This window comes from Carcharodon carcharias, chromosome 10 (assembly GCF_017639515.1).
Source record: "Carcharodon carcharias isolate sCarCar2 chromosome 10, sCarCar2.pri, whole genome shotgun sequence".
NCBI lineage: Eukaryota > Metazoa > Chordata > Chondrichthyes > Lamniformes > Lamnidae > Carcharodon > Carcharodon carcharias.
Genome location: NC_054476.1, coordinates 124,852,037 through 124,875,074, shown reverse-complemented (window position 1 = coordinate 124,875,074; position 23,038 = coordinate 124,852,037). Strand labels below are relative to the sequence as shown.

At 42.8% G+C, this 23,038-nt stretch overlaps 1 long non-coding RNA gene across 2 annotated transcripts in view; it reads right to left on the bottom strand.

The window, feature by feature from the left end:
- LOC121282746 overlaps positions 1 to 23,038 on the bottom strand; it is a 95,171-nt gene that overhangs the window by 3,783 nt on the left and 68,350 nt on the right. The window contains exons 2-3 of one of the 2 annotated variants that reach the window (XR_005944132.1): positions 4,306 to 4,525; positions 1,269 to 1,623 (exon numbers count right to left, since the gene is read on the bottom strand). This is a non-coding gene — a long non-coding RNA (uncharacterized LOC121282746). Of the gene's footprint in view, positions 1 to 1,268; positions 3,041 to 4,305; positions 4,526 to 23,038 lie in introns of both variants that reach the window. The other variant, XR_005944131.1, reaches the window with a different exon arrangement.

The following is a 23,038-nucleotide window of genomic DNA, read 5'->3' as shown; positions in this document are numbered from 1 at the left end:
AAGTGAAGTGACAGAAAACTCTGTCTTTCTGTCCACAGATGCTGTTAGACCTGCTGAGTTTTTCCAGCATTTTCTGTTTTTGTTTCGGAAAACCGCAACCAAGGCAAGCAGTGTATTTTCCATACCATCCTTTGTAAAACCAGGATCCCAATTATAAAGGGTTATTTAAGGCTTTTACAAAACCTCATGTGGAGTGTTGTTCCCAGTTTTGGTCCACCCATCTCAGAAAGGACATTCACACTCTGAAGAAGGTGAAGAGAAGAGTGAGAAGGAGGGTCAGTGGCCTAACGTCACTAAGTTGATACCTAACGTTTGGACTCATTAGAGGGATGGACAGTTAGAGAGTACTTGAACCAAGTATTTAATGTGAAAGAAAAGGAGAACAAGAAAATTGACAGTGTCCTTGAGGCAATTGGACAAGTAAAACTAAAGGCCAGCCAAAAGGAAACAGGAAGTGAGGTTGGATAATGAGGTGTTTCTATTTTCACATAGGTGATCAACTTGTGGAACAGGAGCCAGAAGGAGATAGTATCGACTGCTACAGAAAGACTTTCAAGAAGAAGCTGCAATACTTATGTGATAAATCATCAAATGAAAGGCAAATTATAACAGTATTTCATCATTGTTCCACTTAAATTAAATTGCCACATTTCATAGGAGATCAGAAGAGACATGAGGGAGATCGAGGCCTGGTGGGAGAGATTGGAAGAATTAGTGGGATGCCCAAAAGTTGGGTGTTGGGGGAGGTTTGTCAAACAGTTAAGTGGACCCTGCAGGTAAGGGAAAAGGCACTCAGCACCTATATGCAACTGTCATCACCTCCCTTTAGTCGCTGGGTTTTGCAAGGATTGGAAAACTTGGTCAAGGTTACATCTAAAATAATGACAACATATGAAGTACAGAACCTCATTATAATATTTAAATTGCCACCACCCCACCTCGCCAGGGCAGTTCTTGCCTGCTCCGTGCCCCTCATCCTGTCCCACCTCTGTTAAAATTGGCAGTGGGCAGGTCAGGTGTCGGGATTCAGATTTATAAGGTGTTTACAACTCATCTGACCCAACGGTGACTGCTTTTGGAGATTAAATGATCCCACCTAAGACTGTCAGGATCTTTTGTACAATGAGACTGATTTAAACAGATTAATGAGTTTTTCTCTAATTTCCTGGGGGACATTTAACCACGTACACAGGGCCCCTGGCCACAATGGCAGTGGGCATGATCGATGGTACAAAATTTATTTTGTCTCTCTACTGCTTAATACCTACTGGAAAATTGTGGTAGCAAGTTGAAAATCGGTCTCTTTTTCTCTGCAACTTCCCCACAGAAATTTGATACTGCCCAGTCTTTAGTTGAACAAAACAAAGATATTGAACTCTTGCTTCATTCTCTTTGCTACTGAGAAGCTTCATGAGAGATTTTCTTGATGAGGTTAATGCATTAAGGGCATGTAATAAGAAATCGTGATTTAGAAAGCCTGATGGGAAGGATCAATGGTAAAAGAGATTGAGGTAGACAAAGGATGATCTTTTTAAACAGCCTCGCAAACTGACGATGTTCCGTGCCTCCAGAGCAAGGTTAACATGGAGGTCCATAGTCACCAAGGCCTCTTAAGCATGGCACCTGAAGAGAGAGAATTCTGTAAGTTATTTCTTATTATTTATCCATGTTTTTCTATCTTTTGATATTGTTGCATCTGCCCTGAGAGGGGTTGGTGGGGTGATGTGTTGCATTTGTCACTGTCAGTGTAGTCAGTAGTTAAATCGATTGACAATAGGATCATGCAGCATCCCATTCACTGAGGAGACAGTTTGAAGCTCAGGCCTTGCATAACCCAGCCAAAATATTTGCTATCCTAGCAGCTAACTCACTGGGAATGAGACTATTTTGTTCATCACAATCTCTGCAGCATTTTGATGCAAATATTTTTGTATTTAATTCCAAATGCTTCACTAAAATCTATTGAGAGGAACTTGTAAAGAGAGACCAACACCAAAATAGCCAGATTGCATGTTTAATGACATTTTCATGCACTGGGCATGCTCACAACATGAAAACATTGCTTCCCCTTTTCATTTTTGCAATGTGATGAACTATTTACAGGTATACAAACTATACAACTTCAAAAACAAATAAACAAAGCCCTGTGAATATTCACACTTGGCAAAATAGTAACTGATTTTTTTTCTCTTTAAATTATATCTATAAATCAAGTCTAACAACTAGTTAATATCTTCTGTGTCTGGTCTGCTGGGAACCTCAAAACATTGGTTAACTATGCGTGTGTGGGTGCTGGGGGGGGTGGTGGTGTAATTTCTTGGGAGTCTCACAATATAAAAATTTGGATTTCTTCTTGTTAATTCATGGTAACATTACTACCTTGTCTTTTGACTGCCCTTCACTAGTTTTTGTCCCTTTCTAAAATGTAATTTTTCCCTTGACCAGTTTCATGTCATCCACCAATGCTCGCTTGAGGGGGCCTCAGGTGACCTGCTCCCAGGCTTCTGTTGAGCACATGGACTCTTGGGTCATTCTTGGGACAAGCGCTAATGCAAGTTGTTGTAGCTCATTTATCTGTCAGCTATGTTAGGATCGGCTTGTGAGAGAACGTCAGAACAAATCCTGTCACTCTGAAGCACAGGATACTGGAGCAATAATAGGCTATTGTTTAAGATATTGCTTCTCTTTTCGGGTGGCACAGACTATTACAACTCCAAAAGACTGCATCAGAGTGAGAAGCTGCAACTGTTCCATCAACTTACATGTACTAAATGTGTACAATTGCATCAAGATGCTAGCTTATTTATTTTTAAACATCTAATTTATGGATAGTTGGGCCAAATGGCCTGATCTGTACTGTATATCTTATATAAATATCAGCATAAATGAGAAAACTTATCCAATGGGCAGTGCAAGTATTCAAAGCTATGGTTCCAAAATCTGGAAGTAAACCCTTGGCCTATGATGCAGCTTCTGTTCCACCAACCTCCCATATGGCTCACAATTGTGGCGCTAGGGGAGTTGCAAACTTGAACATCAACTGTAACACATAGAAGAGGGAGAAAATGAATATATGGACAATTAGTCGTGATGCTGCACATAACAGTTCTAACAACATAATTGAAATATTACAAAATTATTTAGTTACAGAGCTACACACCATGCACAAGGATAATGGAGTACATTTTAGCAGTAGAAAACGAAGGACAGTTTTAAAATGCATTAGCCAAAGAATCTTGTTACTGACGAGGAAGAATCTATTTTTAAGAAATTAAACCTACCAAAGTTATTAGAAGCTGGCTGTAATATTAATCACCATGACTACAATTACCCTGATATGAGAATATATTTTGAAGATAGAATAATTATAGAGCTTTCTGTGAAAAGGAAATCAGAGAATTTGAAGCATCGCAGGTTCATATAAAAATTCTCAATGAGAATTTTATTACCTCTGAAACTCAAGCAGCTGTGTTCCATTAAATGTTTAATTAATCTGCAGCTTCTGTTTAGTTTTGCTGCTAACCTGTCACCTTTGTCACTGACTGTTTGAGTATTAGCTGGCTTTTCCATTGGGGCAGGCCTGACTTAAGCAGACTAGGAAATTGTTGGTCTGATTTTCACTTCCCTTAGGTCCCATAAAAGAATGCACACTGGGGAAAAATAAAGTAGAAAAATGAGTGATCCATCAGCACAGATCTCTACCCATTTGTATGATGAATCTTTACCTGGCACTGGAAGCTCCCTCATAGATAGGCGGGAATGTCATTATAATATTTTAATGGGGCGGTGGTGACACCATTTGGATGGCTGCACTTTTCTCAGGCCTTTGTACTGTAGTATAAGGATCTGGCACATATAAGGTTAATGTGGAGCTGAGTACAGTAGTACCCACACATTGCTATAAGAAGGCATATGACCCAGACCCAGGGTCAGTGTGGCATTGAGCAGAGACGTCTATAGACCTAAGCATGGAGACAGCTCCTAGCCTATATCCTTTACATGTGTAAACAGTTCTAGTAGTTAATAAGACTTACAGTTAACCAACAGAAGATTACAGAGACTTCTTTAAGGAATACTGTCTGTAACCAACACCCTCCCAACATGGTGGCAGAAATGGGATAAAAACCCAGAACTTCGCTAAAATACAGAGACAAGCTGAAATGCTGGAAGACTGAGAAAAATTCAACATAGCATTCTGACCTCAAAAGAGGCTCCTAAAGAAGCAGAGGTGCAGAGGAAAAATCACCAGAAAATGGCCTAGAGAAAGGCCTCGAAGCTGAAGGCAGATGTTTTAAACTTCCTTACCGCAGCAGAAGACTTCATTGAATCTCCTTTGGAAGTCCAGCTTCAGAGTGCAGAGACAACAGAACCTGCAGGGGTGAACTAAACGTTTTAAAATTCCAGGCTGCAGCAAGACGTGCAAACTCCTTGAAGTAATCCAGGGTCAGAAGTGCCATTGGTAAGAAACCCATTGCTAAAACCTGATCCCCCAATTGGAGCCTGAACACATGGCTTCCGAACTGGTCTGAAAGAAAGAAAAGAGAGTGAATTAATTAAATATTCTGGGAATGTCGGACTGTCCAGCTCAGTAAAAAACAAGCAGAAGCTCCAATCCGACTGACTCAACAGCTTAAAAAGTAAACCGTTGAACAAATTAATCAGCAGGCAGCTATTATTAATTTTTTTCAAGAAGAGCGCCATTGCCAACTCCAAAACCGGAAAGTGTGGGAAATTACTTTGTCTCTGAATGAACAACAATGTCATCTTGAAATTCAGAAAGCTCTTAAAGCTGCACATATATTTTTTTAATGACCATTGTTCACACCCTTGTGGATCATAATTCCACACTTCCAAGTCAATTCGGACTAATCCAAGGCCCAGACCAATCACAAAATTGGGGTCTTTGGAGGAAAAGATTGGTAAGCTACAGCATCACTTCAGGTTTAAATAAAAAGTCAGAAGAAGAGCAGGTGAACACGCTGCTTTACTTGATAGGCCCAACTGCAGACAGCATCATTGTAAGACAGGGAATTCCTGAATCATCTGGAAAATATGAAGGGGTGTTAAAATCATTCAACATTTTTTTCAATGTAAGAAGCAATAAAATGCTCAAAAGAACTAAATTCAATGAGGGAGTCGAACTGCCCGGGGAACTGGTGGAGTCATTCATCAATGATCTTTATAGATGGCAGAAGGTTATGAACATGGAAATTTAAAGTCTGAGCTCATCAGGATAGTGGTATGAGTAACAGACAATGCACTCTCTAATCTTCAACAAGCAAAGGAAAATCTAAACCTGGAAAAAGCAATCCAGATGGTTAGACAGTTAGAACTTTGTGAGCAGCACAGGATAATCTTAAAGGGAGAGAATAGAACATGGTGCAGAGGCCAACCCTCAGTCCAGCTTGTCAGGCCACAAAGACACAGGGACACTCCAAATCAGGGGAAGTAATTCCTGAACCGGCCAGCAGAGTGACCATGCCAGTGCTGTGGGGTGAAACGCCCTCACAGGTGAGATCAATGTCCTGTAAGTGCAACCAATTCTTCCAATGCAACAGGATTGGACACTATGGCAAACTGTGCAAGACAGGTGTTAATGGTTCTACTATCTTTACCTCCTGGCAACGTAAACTTACCCCCTTGAACTTATTGTTAGCTTAGAATCTCAATTAAAAGAAATTTCCAATCATTAAAGGAAGTCTGTTTAGTCAGCTATACACTGGGTACTGAAATAAGAAGTTCTCTTTCCCAGTAGTCTTCAAACCAACAAAGTTATTTTAGAATAATCATAGAGATAATCAACATGACGATGGAAAAAGCAAAAGAAGTGACAAGGAGATGAACACAATGTTTGTCCACCCCACAAGAAATGAGTTGGAGTAGCAACGACCACCGATAAATGCAACAGCCGGACCAAACAAACATGGTTCAACTTGAAGGAATGGGGAGAAAGGATGGAAAGATGTCAGCTCAACATCCAGACCAATGGGAAGAACCGTAACGACAGAGCCTACCACTCCTTCAACAGAAAGGCAGGGGAGATATGGAGGGTTTGAAGGCCTCTTGATCACCTGACCTTTAAATTCAAGGACGTGAAGGGGGTGGGGGGGGGGGGGGGGGGGGGTGCGTGGGTGAGGGTAGTGATAATGTAGTAACAGTGCTAAGGTAGTAATAGTGATAATGTAGTAACAACAATGTAACTGCATGGTACTGATAACAATGTAAGACATGAAGTAAACTAATATAACTCCAAATACATTGGATAAACACTTGGGAGGAGGTGTAGTATAAGAGTCTGACACATACAAGGTTAATGTGGGACTGAGTACCACCCACACAGTTGTGTAAGAAGGCAACTGACCCAGATCCAGGGTCAGTGTGATATTGAGCAGAGATGTGTATTGACTAGGCATGGAGATAGCTCCTAGCTTGCTCCCGTTACTGCACATGTGTAAACAGTTCTAGTAGTTAACAAAGGCTTACAGTTAACCTAGAGAAGACTACAGAAACTTCTTTAAGACATACTGATCTGTAACCAACACCCTCTCAACATGTACTGGTAATGTAATCCTTCTTGCTTCTACTCTCTATTACTCTTCCCACTAAATATGCCGGCATGGTTGGATGTAACTGGTTTTGCCAGGGATATATTGAGGGTACATTGTGTTGTGTGCTTCAAACCCAGCAGCAACTGTTACTGTAAAGGTGACTACTGTCAGGCTTGTGCCAGACTGCCCCAGGTTATGTGCTCTTACTCCCTCAGAGGTAATTGGTTCATAAGTAGCCAGTTGAATCACTGTAGCAGGAAGGTCCAGGAGCTGAGAGGACCCTTGCCCCTGGACAGCTGTGAACACTGAACCACCAGTTGCCTGCCTCACCTGCTGTGCTGAAAGATGAATTAGATCTTCATGTCTGAACATTCCTGTTTCTCCTGGCCCCTCCCAAAAAGGAAAGTTTCTGACTTACCTTTTCAGCCTCCATCCTTCCCGACAGACCAGACCTTGTTTCACCTGATGCCGGTTTCCTCATTTAGGCCGAGATTAAAATGCAATTAGCATCCTTTGGAATCCCGGTTAATATTGTAGGTGGTGGGAAAGGGATGACTTCCAAGGGGGTAACTAACCCATTTGTTTTTAACTGCTCAGTGTCCAGTTTCCACCAGGTGAATGGGGTTCCAATTGACCCCATGATTTAACTCCCTTTCTGGTTACTGTGCATTTTCAGAGTGCACTGTCATCGGTGGGGTTTCCTGTCTGACATGTTCATGATGTAGGAGTGACAGTAAGACACCTCCTGCATCATTTTCTTGGATTGCTGAAAAACTAGGTCTTAGAGCTTTCCAGCCAGGCCCATGAGATGCAAGGATCTGAAAGGCAGTGAGCAAGCTCTGCTGTAGCCTGTAGCATTTGAACATAAGAAAATAACAAAAAAGGAGTGGGCCGCACAGACAATCGAGCCTGCTCTGCCATTTAGTAAGATCATGGCTGATGCTATAATCAGCTCCATCTTCCAGCAATATCCAATTATCTCCAAAAATCTATTGATCCCAGCCTTGAATATACTCAATGCTAGAACATTCATGGCCTCCTAGGAAAGAGAATTCCAAAGAGTCACAACCCTCCGAAAATGAAGACATTTTTCCTAAATGGCCATCCCTTTATCCGGAGACTATGCTGCTTAGTTCTAGATTCTCTGTGCTGGGGAAATGACCTCTCAGCATCTGAGATAAGAGCATCTATTTTTCTGTGGTCCATATCAGCATTTGGACGGCTGAGTGGCACACAACAAGTTAATTGGCACGAAGAAGCAATTAGATGAGCATTTGAAGCGCCATAGCATACAGGGCTACAGGCCAAGTGCTGGAAAATGGGATTAGAATAGATAGGTGCTTGATGGGCAGCATGGACACGATGGGCTGAAAGGCCTGTTTCTGTGCTGTATAACTCTATGATTCTACGGGTTTATCAGTCAGCTCTATGACAAAATCTTCTACTGAATTCTAAACTCTCGTCTACCCAAAATAACGATTTAGAAAATTCAAATCCAAGAAGTCTGCGAAGATAAAAACACCATTTGTGTTATACAAAGCGATTCTTAATTTTTAAGTGGAATGGATTTTACTTGGTTCAATTGTTTCACTTGCTGTTTTACATATTTAAAAGGCAATCTGTTGTCAATTTGCATTTATTAGGAGTGAGACACAAGTTAATTTTATAAATGGAGATTCATTAAATGAATTCTGTACATCCTGCATTAGTAATAACATATTTCCTCTTGTTGAAGCTCATTACCTCTACATGTCTAGACGCAATTTTACACCTTAGTGTTTTAACAGTATAATCACACATAATTGCTAGACTTTCAATCCAAGATGATTACAAGTATTGTGCTATAATTAGGCCAAAATTGTGGCTTTATAGATTTCTTTAAGAAATTTACTTTTGAGTGTGGACTATTAACATCAATGAAGTCAAGGAATAACATTTTTTTCGTATTTTAAAAACTGAAGCTCTGCACACACGTGGTGAAGGCTAAGTCAAGTCAAATGTTGCAGTAGAAGGATCTTTACATTAGGTTTGCTGCACATGTAACCTAGGTTCAAAGAGTCAGGCCTGCAAGTTGTTTGGCTGCCAATTGTAAACTTGTGCAAGCTATTAGCATTTAAAGAAAGGACGCACCAATTAAAGAAGGGTGCTTTTTTCCCCTCTCCGATAAACTTTGTTTCATTCACTCTCCAGTGGTGCTGATTGGGCAGTTCCTGCACCAGTTTCTTGGGGAGGTTGTCTCATTTATAGTGGCAATGAGCAGATGGAAAATGCCCTGAAATTTAACCTTCTTGGCTACTGAAAGCTGTCTGAGCTGAGTTCCAATTTATTACTCATATAAATGGAACCTGCCCCGCAGGTAATGCTGGTACCAATTCAGAATTGTGCACACATTGCCGGGGTAACAAAAAAATAAACCACACTCACTACTTCATTTCTCCTCCTCTCATTCACTGATTCCCTAAAAACCTATCTGCCAGTTGACTCCTTTTGTGCCACTCAATTGTATGACTCCAAATACCAACATAGACCACAGAAAAGGAAAAAGTTCTGCACACACTTTGTCCTAGATTTTTATTTCCATAAACAGGAAGAATAATGGGCAGAAGACAGTCCCATCGGATCTCTGCCTTTTTGTGTCTGACGTGCCTTTCCTGAAAGTTGGTTATTACATGTGAATGAGGGAAGTAGATCCACTGCACCCCAGTAATACTAAATTCAAGACATGTCTGTGCCTACTTGGCATCCAATGTTGCAAAGGCTCTCGGGAGGATGGGGGGCGGGGGTGGTGGTTGTGGGGGGAGGTGGGGGGGGGGGGGGGGGGTGGATAATAGCTTCCTTTGAAGAGGCTAATTACCGGAAAGCAAATTGGAACTTGGAATAGCTTAAACTATTGCTTACAAAGTTGGGCTACAACCATGTATTCTGTGACACTGTGCCACAGGAATTCCTACCAACCACGCCCTCCCCACCCCCACCACCTCCCCCTCCTGAAAAGGTGATCCAAGTAGATGTCTTGGCCTCTATGGGTATTGTATAGGTCTTGCATTGTACCAAATAATTCCTTGACCACCTTTCAATACTTACCTGTAGATTAGGCCATCTAGGAAGATAGGTTTGCAGAGGCCCCAACATCCACCTGAAATATTTAAATGCACCTTATCCTAGAGGAAATGGGCAGTGGTCATGTGCAAGTTGTGAATTGGCAGAAGTCATTTCCCCACAGTACATCCAATGGTTGAGTGGCACCAGAGAACATTTGGAATCCACGTATTTAAGAAATTTTTTGAACACATTTATATTTCATAGGAGATAGATTTTGATTGTAGGAATTTTGTTTTTTGGATTTACGAGATTGATCACTACTTACCTCAAATCAGATCTTCAGGGTTGTAAGGACTGAGAGCTTTTATCAATTGCTTTAAATAGACAGAAGCATTCAGCGGCTGTAAGATCTTGTTATTTTTTAATTCAATAATTGCCACAATCACTTTTCATTAGGGCTGTTTCTGTGATGCATGTTATCTGATTTGGTATGAGCAAAACTGTGCTATTTCTATGGCCTCCCAATGCTGCCAGTTTGCATGAGGTTGGACCATTTGATTGTTTCGTATGGAACACACACAAACAGGACAGGGGAGAGCAGGCAGCCCTGCCTGACTCCAGATTTAACAGGAAAGCTATCTGATTCCCACCCATCGGCTGAGACTGTGCTACCGATGTTAGAGTAGAGCAGTTGGATCCAATTGTGGATTCCCTCCCCAAACCCCATTTTGGAGAGCACATCCACCATGTAGGTGTGCAATATTCTGTCAAAGCATAGAACCTTTTGCTGAGTCCATCAGGAAGGATCAGGGCATAAGAGGAGTGACGATCCCAGGCAGTGGAAGCACTCAGGTCAAAGCCTCCCTGTACATAGACGATGTTGCCGTCATCTGCTCGGATCCGCTGTCAGTGCGCAGACTGATCCACATCTGCAACCAGTTCGAATTGGCCTCGGGAGCCAAGGTAAATCATGGGAAGAACGAGGCCATGTTCTTTGGGAACTGGGCTGACCGATCTTTTGTCCCCTTCACCGTCAGGGCTGATGGCCTGAAGGTGTTGGGGATATGGTTTGGAGGGACCGGGGCATGCATTAGAAACTGGAAGGAGCAAGTGTCTATGGCGCAAAGAAAACTGGACGTGTGGGAGTAACACTCCCTCTCCATTGCGGGTAAGAATCTGGTCATCAGGTGTGAGGCACTCTCGCTGTTGCTGAAGGGGCACAGGTCTGGCCCATTCCTCACTCCTGCGTGATGGCGATCACCTGAGCCACCTTTCGCTTTATCTGGAGGTCGGAAATGGATCATGTCCACAGGGATACAATGTACAAGCCTCTAGATAAGGGGGGGAAAAAAGCGTGCCCAACATCACCCTCAAACTGATGGCCACCTTTGTTTGCGGCTGCATCAAGCTGTGCGTAGACCCTCGGTACATAAACGCCAAGTGTCAGTACATGCTGATGTTCTACCTGTCCCCGGTGGTGTGAATGATGGGTCTGGCCACGCTGCCGTGGAACGCTCCAAGTAGTTGGAACGCGCTGTACCACCTGTCCCTCATGGAAACACTTGTGCAGAGCAACACCTTTGACCACAAGTCCATCAGGCAGTGGTTGACACATAACATCTTAGACGCCCTGCGGGAAAAGGAGATGATGGATCCTGTGGGATGGTTCCCCGAGCAGACTGTCAGTCATTTGGCAGAATGCCTCATTGCCAGAACTTTCCAACATGCACCAAGATGTAGCTTGGCTGGTGGTGAGAAAGGCCCTCTCCATCAGATCCTTCCTACACACCAGGAGTCTCACCCCCTTGGCACGTTACCTTCAAGTTGGGGTCAAGACCATTGTTCACACCCTTGTGGATTGTGCCTTTGCAAAGAAGGTCTGGAGAGAGATGCAGTGGTTTCTGTTGAGGTTCATCCCAAGCAGTTCAGTGACACAGGACTCTGTGCTCTATGGGCTGTTCCCAGGGGGACACACTGAGACAAACATCAACCGCAGCTGGAGGATCATCAACTCAGTGAAAGGTGCTCTTTGATCTGCCGGAAACTTGTTGGTCTTCCAGTGCAAAGAGATATCCCCAACCGAGTGTTGCAGACTGGCACATTCCAAGGTCCATACTGAAGGACGCACTAAAGCTTGGGGCAGCCACTGCAAAGGCCCAATGGGGAAAGGTCGCTGTCTAAGACCTTTCAACCATAGTGAACCGAGGGACTGGGAAAGGTATAGACCCCTCGAGCTGTATGGCTCGCAATGAATGTATGCATTGAATATTAATTGTATTATAATTTTATTGAAGCATCTCCGAGTGCAACATGATGTATGTTGATAACTCCAATCTCATTGCACTGTCTGACTGTCTGTAATGACCATGTTGAAATGATTGTAATATTCATTGATTGTATTGAAGCACCTTGTGATCCATGCGTAAAAGTTGAATCTGATTGCACTTTTTGTGATGGCGATTTTGAAATATTTTGTAATGTTCTTCCAGATATTTTATGAAAAAAGTATTTTTTTTAAAAAATTGATTGTTACATAAATGCCCCCTGCGCAGTTTGAACTTTGTGCAGGAAGTGCTGGGAAGGCAGGTTTGCAGAACCAGAAATCAGTAGCCTTTAAAGGGCTGCTGCTCAAAATTTAAAGGCTGCGACTCTTACAGGCCGAATATGGGGAAAAAATGCAGCCTGTGTCAACATTCAAAAATGGATGTAGCAAGTTTCACTTTTTTCAAAAGCTGTAGTAGAAAAATAAATAGTGGGCAAGTTCAGAAGCAAAGATAATTCACAGTGGAGGCATAAAAAAAAGAGTCTGTGTGCAAATGGCAGAGTGGTGCTGCCTTCATACGCTGCTTTCAAGGATGTCATAGTGGGCATTCTGTGTAGGACATAATCTGAGAAGACGTGCTCTGACTGGCATTTCAAGGCACCCTTACATAGCATTGTGGAATAACAATGCTGAGAAGGAAGTGATGGATTCACTGTATGCCATCTCCAATTCTGAAAGTTCACAGGAATAGGGAAAAGACAGCAACTTTGAGGGATGTGCAATGCATGTCTAACTAGCAGTACCACTTATCAGACAAGCAGCGCATGATGCAAAGTGTAACCTGTTAACCTGTTCTCTCTTTATTACTTGTTCAAGCCAATCCTTCACACAATCCTATAGTTCTATTGCACGTACCCATACATTAGCGGAGAATAATGTCAAAATGCAAAATACAATAAATTCCTTGCCACATTCCCATCTTCCAAGGCATCAAAGCAATCAGTGACCCCCATGCACTTTGATGTGTGGTATGGTTATCATGGTGTCCAATAGAAAAGGAGATAAAAGTGCTGGTCATGATGACCAAGGCATCATTTACTTTTTTTTGATACATATGTAAGCAAGACCAGTGTAGCAGCTCTGAGGTATAGGTATGACAATTTGATAGTGACATTCTTGTCAATGACTGATTGCACCTGCCCTGCAGATGGAAAAGTACCCCCCCCCAGAGGACAGACTGAAGCAGTTGTCCTGTGTAATTGGCAAAGTATGTTTGACAAGCACTGCAGGATTGCCTGGAGATTGTTGATTTCTCTGGCCTGCTTTCTACCAGCTTGCACCACCTCTACTGCAGATTTGAAATGCTTTAAAATTTATGGAGCTAGAAATTGTATACCCCTGTTTTTGGACAGGTGTGTACTGATTTGCCACCTCCCCACACAATTTCCAAAAAAGGTTGACAGTTTGTACACCTAGTGCACCAACCCCATTTCCATGATTGTAATATGACCCTGAGCAGCTCCCAGGTTGAGCTGTCTATCGGCTGTTGGCAGCTGTTGTGCATGACTCTAAACAAAGCACATGTCTTCTTTTTCAAGCGTGCAGTCTCTAGAAAAGGTAAGCTGCAGTAAAGCATTGAGGGCCGCTGGATAATCACTTTGGAACATTCCGGAACAAGAAGGATGTCACACACATCAGGGAAAGGGTTCCCTGCTTCAGTGATGCCACCCTGGCGCTCTGGTCAGACAGAGAGAGGCCAGGAAAGAGGCTATGTTTCAGACCAAGGAGGGTTGAAGGAAGCCTTCCAGCCAGAGCTTCAGAAGTAAATGGGAACAGGTGGTAAGGGCAGTTCATGCCCTGAGTGTCACCATGAGAACATGGCAGTCAGTAGTGATGACGAATGTTGAATTATTTCACTCGGGCAATCAAAGTGGGTGAATGCATCTACACGTCACTTCTCAGAGCCAAAACACCACCCACCTCTCCCACTGCTCACAGCACCCGCACTGTACCCTTATCACTCGTCCAGCAACACGCCCTGGCACTCAGGATCCCGAACATTCTTATACTGCACCTCATCCACGTGTGCACCTTCTGATCAGGCCAGCCATGTACACACACCTTCACGCCTCTACAAACCTACAACTATTCAGCTATGTCAGGCACATTATCTAGCACCTGAACACAATTGCTGATATGCTGTCCCCTCTCACTTGGAGAAGGCAGCATACAACAGGTGGGAAAACTACAGGAAGGGTAGAGGATCAGCCCACATTCAGCACCTCAGTGCTTTCAAAGCCCCTGGTCAATAGAATCATCGGTACCAATGTCAGAGAGCAAGTGGCATCCAGCTTTGCTGAAACCATTGAGGATGATGGTAAGTTGCTGGCTTATGCACCCTTTCCACTCACCCTTCATTCTGAGAGGGAAACTGCGGATGGAGTGATTGTAGAATTCCAGCTTTCCTCCCCATTCCCATACCTTTGTGCTTTTGTATTTTCAATTTCTCAAAACTAATGGCTGCTTAGCCTCCAAAGAGCCATGAGGAAGAGGAAGAGTAACCCGATGAAACTGAAGAGGAGGCACTGTCACTTGACCATACACTTCCAGCCACCGGCTCAGACACTGGGACAGTATGAATGTTGGAGGCCAGTGCTGAGTGGGAATCAGCACTTAGTGAGTTACCAGGCACAAGTGGGCTACAGCCAGATTAGGAGAAAAGGACAGTTCATGTACAAGCACCCAAAGGCCCCTTAATACAGGGGCCTCAGATGAGGACCTCACTGGAGCAGACTACATAAATATGCTGATGATGGTGCACAGCAAGATGCTTGGCTGGCTGCCCACTAGCCTGCATACACTGGCTAGGAGAATGAAAGAATTCAACTTCACCATGGCAAAGGACATTGCACAGAGCTTGGAGTCCATTCTTTCCATTGTGGGCACCTCATGACAGTACTGCTGGCCTGACCCATGCGGGAGTGACAGTGGCACTGTGGAGCATGAATTTGCTGTTCTCTCTCAGGGTGACAGGATTTTTGCTCCCACCACTGCCACTCCACCAGGACCCTTGCTGTTGCCTCTCAGTCAACCAGCCCAGAATGCTGCTCATGCTGAGGTGATCCAGCACGAAGCCTGGTCCTCAAGGCCCTGAGCTGCTTGAGGATGCCCTACAAAGCCATCTGCGGTCTCCCTCACTAAAAGTCAGCTGCCCTCCACCAGCCATGCTGTAACCACAGGGTAGCACAGTGCAGGAACATGAGACCAGGCAAAGGCACCCGTGAGACTGGATCTCAGGGGGTGCACATGGGCAATTAAATCTGTTTTTATTGCTGTGTTTCTGGATAAAGTTGTAAAGTTAAAGCTATCGGCCTTTATTGAAAGATGTTTGCCAAGGGAACTTTGTGATGGGGAATCTGAAATGGATGTACTGTTAGGGGACTGTGGGTCCAAGTTGGGGTGGGGGAGTTCCTTTTAACTGAAGTGAAACCTCACAATGTGGCCCCTCTCACTCCGTCCAGTTGCACATGGTATTTGTGGTCTCCTCCCTGCCGGATCCCTGGAGTTAGTGACTGGGCCTTCAGAATTGCCAGGTTGTGGACGATGCAGCAGATAGCCACGAACGTGGACAACCTCTCGTGTGTACCTGCAGAGATCTGCCTGATTGATCTAAATAGGGAAACCATGGCCAGCGGAGGTCGATTGCTTGCTACATGGTGTTGTGGGCAGCACCATGGCTCTCATGGGATGGGACGGCAGAAGCAGTTATGAGTCACATGTGTTGCACTGGGTGGGGGGATGGGGGGGGGGGAGTCTTTGTTGCCTAGCAGCCACCTTCTGTGTACCCTTCAGACTCAAAGACAGTCAGTATTGCAGACTTGCACTGAGAAATGCATCTTGGAGGATGCCAGGATAGCAGACATTCAACAAAATGAATTTCTTCATTTGCTACACACCAACTACACATTCAGAGATTCCTAATGGTGCCACTCAATGTTTCCCCTAAGCACAGCTGTCTGTCAAGTGCCGTGCACTGAATTATTACAGTTGCGCATATCATCAGTGACAATGATTCGTGTTTATTATTCAGCCCAAACAGAACCTCAGTGCCACACGGCTACACTCAGGCTCTGCTAATGTCACATTATATGCATACTGACTTTCCTCCCATGCCAACACTTCGATTCGAAGAAATCCAATAGGAAAAGTAATGAAGATGGGAGGGAGGAGGATGGGAGGGAAATTTACTTGTCAGATAAAGTTTCTGCTGAGAGCGAAGGTGGTGAGATGCTTTTTGAAGAGATGCTGTGTCTGTAAGGGGGCAGGATTTGCAGTTCACAGTCAGAGGGTGTGTGTGGCTTCCTGAGTTTCCTGACTGACTCAGAGTGGCTGTGACTTCAGATCCCAGCTGAGCAGGGAGCGCTAGCCAACCAGCCACCAATTTAAAGGCGTGGCTCCCTGGATCAATGTGGCTTTAAATTCCCATTGACATTAACTTCCCACACATGAAGATCTGTTTGAAGTTTTTGAGTGAGGATCAGTGCAGAGCATAAATACAGTATTTGATAGAACCAACCACAAAACTGCTTTTTATTTTTTTAAGTTGTGGAACATATATAATTAAATGCTTTTTAAAAAAAATGAGAAGATTTTTGCATTCGATCAATTGTGTGAAAGGGTTTCCCCAAACTACTGAATCGGGTCTGCAACAATCCTACTGACTATACCACAGTGAAGGTAGGGAGAGGGAGATTTGAACTTCTTATGTTAAATGCAGCAGCAAAGTTTTTCTCGTGTTTTAATGACGACTGGTCATGACTGAATAAGTTGAATTATGCTTCTTATTCCAGGGAATCTGGGAATTTTTTTTGGTTTGTTTGTTGAATTCTGCAATTCTGTCCATTTATTATTTGAGGTCCCCAATATGTTGTAACTGAATAATTATTGGACTAAATGAGTGGTCAAAACTTTGACAGATTGAGTTCAATGTGGGGTTGGTGGGGGTGGGTGGTGGTGGTATGGGGAGGAGTATGAGCTCATCAACTTTGGATCTGAGAAAGACCAATCAAAACATTTCTGTAATGGTGTGGAGGACAAAGGGATTTTGGTTTCGCATACACAGGTCACCAAAAGCTAGTTCACAAATTCAAAAAGTAGTCAGAAAGATAAATGGAATGTTGACCTTTATCACAAGGAAGCCAAATTCAGAAGTGAGAAAATGATGCTTCTATCTGGAGAACTCCATTCAGCTTTGGGCATCAAACCTCAAATAAAGGACAGATTCACCAGAATGATGCCTTGGCTTATGGGCTTAAATTGCAAGGTCAGGTTATATAAACTTAATTTGTATTCTCTTGAATTTAAAAGGTTAATATGTGATCTAACAGAGGTGCTTAAAATGATAAAAAGTTATATGCAAATAAACTATTTCCTTTGGTGGTGTTTCAAGAACAAAACTGAGGGTAAAGTGACGCTGAAGTACAGGTTAGCCTTGATCTCATTGATTGGTAGCACAGGCTCAAAGGGCTGACTGGCCTGCTCCTGTTCCAAAGTTAAGCGTAATGGAGTTGCACCTTACCATGAAACCCACAAGTGGATGGTCTCCCATATAACTTACAAAAGATGACTTTCAAGGTCATTGTGATTGCTACTAAATGTTTATCAACTGAACAAATTTCTTGTGATTTTTTAAAATATTTATGTCACACTAGTATTTTTTAAAAATGTTATAACAAGTCATCCACAGTATTGGAACTCTTAAGGGTGAGAGAATTCCAAATCTATTGATTACCAAAAAGAGGAGGGGAGGGGGGTGGGGAGCGGGTTAAATTAAATAGGGGTAACATTTTGTCCTGACTACCAGAGAGTAGCAGAATGGATTGCCTGCCTGTTGTACACTCAGCCTGATTTTCATTCAGTTGTGGATGAAATTACTTTTACTTTGTGCCACTATTAGTTTTGCAATAGTAAATGGAAGCATTGCAGCAGCAAACAGTGTTATGCACATATGAAATCTGGTCTAGCATTCCACACTATAGAAAGGGTGAAACAACTTATGGGAAGGGAGGGAGATCATTAGAAGACATGGCCTGTATTGACATAGAAGGAAATACATCTGAAGTCTTACAGAGGGAGTTTAAGGGGTTGGGCGCTAGCAAGCGCAAAAATAATTTTATTTCATGCATCAATACTAATGATAAAATATTTTGTTTCCTAGAGTGCTGCTTTGGATGCTTCAGTTGCAGTTTGGTGAGAGAGGGACTTTTAAGTGTTAATTTCTATCTGAAGTGTAATCTTTCTTTAATTTAGCAACTAGCTAAAAGTTGCTCTTTGGGTTGGGGGAAGGTGAGTTTTAGTCCAGCTTTAAAACAAGGGGTTTAAAACAGGCTCTGCTTATAGCTACAGCCAATTACTTAGTTAACTGGCTTAAACAGGTTTTCAGAAGCTAGATTCAGTCAGCATAGAAGCAAACCATCTACAGTGCTGCTTTCAGCTGCACTGGAGTGCTGTTTTGGGCTGCATTAAAGTGCTTCAGCTGGAATATGATGACAGAGGGAGTTTGGTGAAGAGGGAAGGAGGGATCCTTTCATTTTCTACCTTTCCTCAGTAAGAAGACCAGCAACCTTGGTAAGTAGGACCTGGTAAGTATTTCTTCTGTTCTTAATGTTCTCAAAACTAGAGGAAGTAAAAATAAAGGGAGTAATTTAAGGGTCTGTCATGTCAGGGCAACTCGACCAAGTGGAATGCTCCTTCTGCATGATGTGAGAAGCCAAGGACAATTCTAATGTCCAAGGTGACCATGTGTGCAGGAAGTCTCTCCAGCTGCAGCAACTAAAAATCCACGTTTCAGAGCTGGAGCTGCCGCTGGAGTCACTGTGGAGCATCTGCAAGGATGAAATCTTTGTGGACAGCATGTAAAGTGAAGTGCTCACACTGCAGGTAAAGAATGCACAAGCAAAAAGGGAATGGGTGACCACCAGACAGAGTAAAAGCACTAGGCAGGTAGTGCAGGAGTCCTCTGGTCCATCTCCCTCTCCAAAAGGTTTTCTGCTTTGGATATCTCTGGGGGAAATGGTTTCTCAGGGGAATGCAGCAAGAGTCAAGTCCGTGTCACTACGAGTGGCTCAGCTGCACATGAGGAGAGAAAAAAGAGTAGGAGAGCAATAGTGATAGGGGATCCTATCATAAGGGGGACAGATAGATGTTTCTGCGGCTGCAGATGTGACACCAGGATAGTATGTTGCCTCCCTGGTACCAGGGTCAAGGATGTCATTGAGCAGCTGCAGGGCATTCTGAAGAGGGAGGGTGAACACCTAGAGGTCATGGTCCATATTGGTACCAATGACATAGGTAAAAAGAGGGATGAGGTCCTGAGAGCAAAATATAGGGAGCTAGGAAATAAATTAAAAAGGACCTCAAAGATAGTAATCTCAGGATTACTCCCAGTGCTACGTGCTAGCGAGATCAGAGATAGGAGAATGGACTAGATGAATTTGTGGCTGGAGAGATGGTGTAGGAGGGAGGGATTTAGATTCCTGTGGCATGGGACCGATTCTAGGGAAGATGGGACCAGTACAAGCTGGACGGATTGCATACCAGCAGAGCCAGGACCAATATCCTCGCAGGGGTATTTACTCTTACTGCTGGGGAGGGTTTAAACTAGATTAGCAGGGGGATGGGAACCTGAGCAGGGAGGTGCAAAAGAGGGAAATAAAGATAGGAATGAAAGATAGAAAAGTAGAAAGCAAAAGTGGATGACAGAGGAAACAAGGACTAGCAGCAAATAAGGCCATAGTACAAATAAATATGTAAAAATGTTAAAAAGACAAGGCTAAAGGCAGTGTATCCGAATGCATGGATCATTCGAAATAAGGTAGACAAATTAACAGCGTAAATAGATGTAAGCGGGTACAATATGATTGCGATTACGGAGACATGGCCGCAGGGTGACCAAGGCTGGGAACTAAATATTCAAGGGTACTTAATGTTTAGGAAGGACAGGCAAAAAGGAAGAGGAGGTGGCGTGGCATTGTTAGTTAATGATTAAGTTAGTGCAATACTGATAATGGCTCAGGAAATCTAGATGTAGAATCAGTCTGGGTGAAGCTAAGAAACAACAAGGGGTGGAAAACATTAGTGGGAGTTGTCTATAGGCCTCCAACAGTAGTGATAAGGTAGGGGATGGCATTAAACAGGAAATTAGAGATGCATGTAACAAGGGTGCTGCAGTAATCATGGGTGACTTTAATTTACATATAGAATGGGCAAACCAAATTAACATTAAAACTGTGGCAGATGAAGTCCTGGAGTGTGATGATTTGGTTTTTTTAGATCAGTATGTCGAGGTACCGACTAGGGAACAGGCTACCCTAGATTTTGTGTTGTGCAATAGTTAATTAATAATCTTGTTGTTTGGAAGACAGGGAACAGGGAACAAGGAACAGTGAACATGGAATGATGAACATAATATGATAGAATTCTTCATTAGGATGGAAAGTGAAGTAGTCCAACCTGAAACTCAGTCCTAAATCTTACCAAAGAAAACTACAAAGGTATGAGATGTAAGTTGGCTAAGATAGATTGGGGAACTTCATTAAAAGGCAGGATGGTGGATAGGCAATGGCTAATACTTAAGAAATGAATGTATGCATTGTAATAGTTATACATTCCTTTCTGGTGCAAAAGCACAACAAGCGGCCCAACCATAGCCAACAAAATAAATTAATGATAGTATTAGATTCAAAGAGGAGCCTTATAAAGTTGCTAGAAAAAGTAACAAGCCTGAGGATTAGGAGCAGTTTAGAACTCAGCAAAGGAAGACCAAAAGATTGATTAAGAGGGGAAAATAGAGAGTGAGAGTAAACTTGCAAGGAACATAAAAGTAGACTGTAAAAGCTTTTATAAATATGTAAAAAGAAAAAGATTAGTGAAGACATATGTAGGTCCCTTACAGTCCGAAACAGGAGGATTTATAATAGAGAACAAGGAAATGGCAGAGCAATTAACCAACTACTTTAGTTCTGTCTTCACGGAAGAAGATACAAATAACTTCCCAGAAATGCGAGGGAACCAAGGGTCTAGTGAGAAGGAGGAATCGTAGGAAATTTGTATTATTAAAAGAATAGCACTAGAGAAATAAATGGGACTGAAAGCCAATAAATCCCCAGGGCCTGATTACCTACATCCCAGGGTACTAAAGGAGGTGGCCATGGAAATAATGGGTGTGTTGGTTGGCATCTTCCAAAATTCTGTAGATCCTGGAACAGCCCTGGCAGATTGGAGGGTGGCAAATTTAACCCCATTATTTAAAAAAGGAGGGCGGAAGAAAACAGCGAATTACAGACTGGTTACCCTAACATCAGTAGGAGGGAAAATGGTAGAGTCTATTGTAAAGGATGTCATAATGAGACACTTGGAAAATATCAATGGGATTAGACAAAGTCAACATGGATTTATGAAAGGGAAATCATGTTTGACAAACCTGCTGGAGTTTTTTGAGTATGTAACTAGCAAAGTAGATAAGGTAGAAACAGTGGATGTGGTGCATTTGGATTTTCAGAAGACATTTGATGAAGTCCCACATGTGCAAAATTAGAGCACTTGGGATTGGGGGTAATATATTGGCATGGATTGAGAGTTGGTTAGCAGACAGGGAACAGAGAGTAGGAATAAATAGGTCTTTTTCAGATTGGTAGGCAGTGACGAGTGGGTACCACGGGGATCAGTGCTTGGGCTCCAGCTATTCATAATATATATCAATGATTTGGATGAGGGAACCAAATGTAATATTTCCAAGTTTAATGATGTCATGAAACTTAGTGGGAATGTGAGTGATGAGGAGAATATTAAGAGGCTTCAAGGCAATTTAGACAAGTTGAGTGGTGGGCAAATACATGGCAGGTGCAGTATAATGTGGATAAGTATTAAGTTATCCACTTTTGGTAGGAAAAACAGAATGGCAGAATATTAGTTAAATGGTGATAGATTGGAAAATGTTGATGTACAAAGAGACCTAGGTGTCCTTGTATACCTGAAAGCAAGCATGCAGGTGCAGCAAGCAGTTAAAAAGGCAAATGGTATGTTGGCCTTCATTGTGAGAGGACTTGAGTACAGGAGCAAGGATGTCTTACTGCAGCTGTACAGGGCCTTGGTGAGACCACACCTGGAGTATTGTGTGCAGTTTTGGTCTCCTTACCCAAGAAACTATATACTTGCCCTAGAGGGAGTGCAGTGAAGGTTCACCAGACTGATTCCTGGGATGGAAGGATTGCTGTGTGAAGAGAGATTGGGCTGACTAGGCCTGTATTCACTGGAGTTTAGAAGAATGAGAGGGGATCTCATTGAAATGTATAAAATTCTGGCAGGGATGGGACAGACTCGATGCAGGGGTGATATTTCCTCTGGCTGGGGGTCTAGAACAAGAACTTAGGATATGAGGTAGACCACTTAGGACTGAAATGGGGAGAAACTTCACTCAGAGGGTGGTGAACCTATGGAATTCTCTACCATAGAAGGTTGTGGAGACCAAGACAATGAATGTATTTAAGAAGGAAATAGATAGATTTCTGGACTCTAAAGGTGTCAAGGGGTATGGGGAAAGTGGAGGAGTATGGTGTTGAGATAAAGGATCAGCCATGATCATGTTGAATGGCGCAGCAGGCTCGAAGGGCTGAAAGACCTACTCCTGCTCCTATTTTCTATATTTCTATGTCAAAAAAAATATAATTTTCTTTTATTCCTCAAAGGAATGTAAAATTTCAACAGGCTACTTGTTATGATGCCAGGTTACCCCTGGACAAGCCTGATCCCAGAGTGGAATGCAACTTGATAGATCCTAACTTTTATTTGTTTGTTTAGATACGTGGAGAGTAGCTACTGAACAGAGTCAGCTGATGAGCTTTTAACAAATGAATAAAACATTTATTCAACAAGAAAAGATGATCTATATTACAATACTCCTTCAGCCACAACTATACCGTTACAGATTTATAAGGATAACACAAAAGCTATTTTATACTTTAATGTCCAAAGTAAGTATACAGTCCATGTAAATCTATGGCACCCTGTGGTCAGACACACCACACTTTGAAACCAAGTGACAGATGCCACCTCAACCAGATGCTATAGATCTCTACTCAACTCCCCTCAGATGCTTATCACAATGTGAGCCAACCGGTCCTACTGA